This window comes from Mustela lutreola, chromosome 5 (assembly GCF_030435805.1).
Source record: "Mustela lutreola isolate mMusLut2 chromosome 5, mMusLut2.pri, whole genome shotgun sequence".
Classification (NCBI taxonomy): Eukaryota; Metazoa; Chordata; class Mammalia; order Carnivora; family Mustelidae; genus Mustela; species Mustela lutreola.
Window position 1 is genome coordinate 95,967,444 of NC_081294.1, and position 4,548 is coordinate 95,971,991.

A 4,548-nucleotide genomic window follows, 5' to 3' on the forward strand; every position below is an offset into this window, starting at 1 on the left:
ATTGTTCTTTTATTCCCCCATGTTCCCATGCGTTCATCCATTGGGTCAGCAGCCACTCCATGGGTGACTTCCCAGAACTGTCCACTTTCATGTCTGGGAGACCCATGACCTCACTTTCTCGTTTTTCCATTTGATGATAGTCTGCGGAGTGACTTGGGATCCTAGGATAACTTGTTTGCTTCTTTAAGCCCTTTCTTAGCTAAAACCCAAAGGCTAATATGCCTTTTTTCAGGGATTTGCAAACCCAAATATGCTTCTGTCTTCCACCTTTAGCAAAGAACTAGACATTTAATTTCCATGTACAGCTCATGGGCACCAGGTGGTGTACAACTGTCCTGTCTTTCTTTTTTTTTTTTTCTCTTGTACATTTAGTTTTTGTTCTGCTTTTGGGTCGTGCCTGACCTTCCCCCTGTTTCCTCTCCCACCCCCAGATGCTAATCAACTTGCATCTAAAATTCTACTTCAACTTGAATATTCTAATGCTTCTTATGATCAATTTAATGTCTTATCATTATATTTCTCCATATTCGTTTATGTTACTAAACCATTAAGGTTTACAGCAATGAAGCTCAGAGGTGAAGACCTCCTAAAATCCTCCCCACCACTCTCTTGGGGGTTCCTGGCGTTCTGCCTTGTGGGCACATTAGAACAGAGCCTTCAGGTCTAGACATGCTCTATGCCTTTGCCTTTCGATTGGTGGCTCTTGTGATATCCCCAGGCTAAACAGAGCCCCTTCACCACCTGGAGGGGAGACATGGCTCTTCTTACCACGTGCTCACGTTCAAGGTCATTTGTGCTGATGGCTTTGCCACGCTGCCCTTGATTCTCTTGCTCCAGAACTGCCTGTTTCTCTGCTCCATGTTTGATGGTTCTGTTATCACCATCTTAACCAAGTAGGCACCATATCCTCACATGGCCTGTGGACCCAAGTTCTTGGGACATCCCTTCTCCTCCACAAAATTACCCCAGGCCTTTTCACATCTCAGAGCCCAGGCCTCCTTGGCCTTAGTATTCAGAGAAAGGGGGAGTTCTTCTTGCCTAATCCAGGGACAGTTTGCATTTCCTGCCCCAGGATTTACCCCTCTGTGAGATGACTCATAGCAAAAATAGCCACTCCCTGGACTTATAACCACTTAAACTGGATTTAAAAATTATAGCATTTGAAGCTTATAGCCATTTAAAAAAGGATATTTTAAAAAGGACGTTTCCCCAAATCAAGGCTTCATTATTATCTGTGGACACCTGGTTACACATATATGGTTCTGGAAATATGTGTAACATGAAGGAATATTTATCAAGTTTTAACTTCCAATTAACCATAAGGTCAGTGCCATTTACTAACTTTTTTTTTTCATCTGGTATATTTTATAAGGGCATAAATGTTAAAGGTGTCCTTGGGGTTTTTCTCTCAAGCTTTAAATGAATATATTAACAGGCACTGGGATACAGGGACTAGAGAATAGTACTGGTAATTGGGATTCTGAGATAAACCCTTAACTCTGAAATAAAGTGGTCCTAACAGTGGTATATTAATATTGGAAATTTTAAAACTAAAAATAAGCTTTAAAATAATCTAATCCAACCCTGTCAATTTTTTTTTTTTTTAAATTTTAAGAATATAAAAGAACAACATGAGCCTGACATTCCCAAGAGCTGGGATTATTCATATTATTATCAAATCATTTATTTTAGCCCTTTTGGAACATTTTTCACATCCTGTCTCTTGTCAGGCTTTTTTTTCTGTGAGCATCATATTAGATTAAATTCTCATAGCCCTTTACAGTGCAGTACAAGAGGAGAGTACTTGCTGAACTAGCAGAGAGGCAAGACAATTTCTGTAAATGGCCGGATGACATCCTTTCTTCATTCTAGTGAACCCCAGAAAAGTCCCACTGGTATGAGGGGAGACATTTGTTGGGGGCAGGATGGTGGTGGTTTGAGGGGAGCCTGTTCGTTCCTTTGCACCATGTGGAACACTGACTTCCCCAGGGGGCGATTAGCAGCAGACAGGAATTTAGTAGCCTTTATGGGTTTCTGTCTTCAGACTCAGATACCTATGTGACCTTGGACAAGTCATTAGCCTCTCAGAGTCTTGCCTTCTTCTATAAAAGAGGAGTAGCATCTGTCCTGCTTACCTCTCAAGTGTGCTTATGAAGGGTAACCTGTAAAGGACTACGGAGAATAATTTATTTGTGTGTTTTTTTTATAGTTTTTTATTTTTTTATAAACATATATTTTTATCCCCAGGGGTTCAGGTCCGTGAATCGCCAGGTCCACACACCCCACAGCACTCACCAAAGCACCCTCCCCCAATGTCCATAACCCCACCCCCCTTCTCCCAAGCCCCCTCCCCCCAGCAACCCTCAGTTTGTTTTGTGAGATTAAGAGTCACTTATGGTTTGTCTCCCTCCCAATCCCATCTTGTTTCATTGATTCATCTCCTACCCGCTTAAGCCCCCATGTTGCATCACCACTTCCTCATATCAGGGAGATCATATGACAGTTGTCTTTCTCCGCTTGACTTATTTTTTTAAAAAATATTTTATTTATTTATTTGAGAAAGGGAGAGAGAGGAAAACAAGTAGGGAAAAGGACAGAGGGAAAGGGAGAAACAGGCTCCCCACTAAGAAGGGGAGCCTTCTCCCCTAAGCCTGACAAAGGGCTTAGTCCCAGGACCCTGAGATCATGACCTGAGCTGAAGGTAGACCCTTAATCAACAGAGCCACCCGGCACCCATAATTTATTATTTCTAACAAAAGGCATATGCGGTGCCCAGGCTGGTTCGTCACCCCCATTCAGGTCTCCATTTCTAAGAAGCAGGTTCTCTGAAGGCAAAATAAGGCTAGGAACAAAACTAAGGAAGGCTTCTTAGAAAATATATGCAAGGAAACCTTATTAGGAAGAAGCCAGGTAATCTTGTAGGCGCTTGACATGCATTATCTCAAAAAAATTTTCAAAAACAACTTGTCAAGGAAGGTCTTGTTGTTATCGTAGATTTATAGGCCAATAAACTGAGGCCAGAGTGGTTTAGGGATAGGCTCCAGCTTACAGGTCAGAGTGTGGAGGATCTAGGACTCCCAATGGGCCCTGTCTGATCCGAGAGTTGTGATCTTGCTCCTCACCACACTGGCTTTCCAGAAATTCCCTTGCTTGCAATAGGAAGCATTCCAGAACCACAGCCATGTGGCAGGGGGTTTGCACAGTGTCTGTGTCCCAGACCCTCAGGTTCCAATTCGAGGCCTCCCGGTTTGCTGCTGTGTACAGGGATTCTTCTGGCACTTATTCGACAACCACATTTTTGAGGATGGAGAGTGTATTTGGAAGAGATGTCAGCCCTAGAAATTTAATCAGCTGGGCTGAAGGCAATCAAGATGCCATCTGGACAGACCCTGACTTCCTGCCCAGAAGATAAAGACATCTGGACCTAGTAAATGCCAAGGACATGCTGACTTGGTCCCCAGGCCTGCGGGCTGCTTCTTGCTTCACACAGATGCATTTTCTTAATTGTGCATAATCTACAGCTCTGAGCCACTGCCGGGGCCGCTGAAGGCCAAATGCTATTGACCACCAAGGGCCTCCTTGCTCACAACCAGTGATTACTGTGAGCTGTAGTGACTTTCCACTGCTAAGGAGATGAATTGACTGCAAAGGCGACTGTAAATAGTCCTCTTTCATGATGGAGCAAGAGGTGGCTGCCCCAGGCCCAAATTATTGTTGTGATCAGGACACATCATGGCTCCTGATTGGTAAGTAGGGACAAGGGGAAATATTTATACAAAGAAGCTAATTAAGGGGGCTCACCAGGTTGGCCTGCCCAATCTCTGCTTACTACAGCCACCTCCTGTGAAGGAGGCTTTCTCCAGTCACAGGAGTTCTTGAGCAGTTGGCCAGCATGGGGGTTGCAGGGGCGGGGCCTGGGTAGAGGACAAAAGACTTTGGGGAAGAGCTGAGGGACTAGAAATAGAAGGTTAAAATTCTGCACAGAGAGCTTTTCTTGTGGCAACATCTGAACACTGGCACATGTCTTGCAAACGTGTTTTTAGAGATGGCATGAATCTCACACACCAGCTTCTCTCTATTTTAAAGCAACAGTTTGGTTCTCCAAAAAGTGCCCAAAGCTACTGAACATGGCGGGGTTGGAACCAATCTCTGTCCAGAGAGTCACTGTTTGTCCCAAATAGACACCCTAATTATACTCCAAGTAGGTCTCTCTTAGGTCCTGTATAGTTGGAACATATTGAAGGTTTTTGGTTTTGGGGGAAGATTTGCTATCCTGGGACAATTTGCATTTGGAGTGCTTTATTTCAAAATGCTGAAAAATAATCATGTTTTTTTTTTTAATTTTTAAATTTTTTATTTTTAAAAAACATATAATATATTTTTATCCCCAGGGGTACAGGTCTGTGAATCGCCCGGTTTACACACTTCACAGCACTCACCAAAGCACATACCCTCCCCAATGTCCATAACCCCACCACCCTTCTCCCAATCCCCCTCCCCCCAGCAACCCTCAGTTTGTTTTGTGAGATTAGGAGTCACTTATGGTTT